Here is a 249-nt window from a genome sequence, read left to right as displayed (position 1 = left end):
TAATCTTCTAAGGAAGTGTTGAGTTGTTCCCAATAGTTGTTGGGAGGAAAGTGCATCCCTTGAGGCATCTCAGGGATTTCTTGATGATGAGCTTCCTCATGCATCTCTTGAGAACCGTGAAGGGTCTCTCTTGCTTGCTCTATCCTCTTCTTGGTGATGGACTTATCGTCTTCAATGGAGATGTCTCCTTCTATGATAACTCCAGCTGAGTAACATAGATGGCAAATAAGGTGAGGAAAAGCTAGCCTT

Source organism: Arachis duranensis, chromosome 5, assembly GCF_000817695.3.
Source record: "Arachis duranensis cultivar V14167 chromosome 5, aradu.V14167.gnm2.J7QH, whole genome shotgun sequence".
Lineage (NCBI taxonomy): Eukaryota > Viridiplantae > Streptophyta > Magnoliopsida > Fabales > Fabaceae > Arachis > Arachis duranensis.
This window is presented reverse-complemented; position numbering follows the sequence as displayed.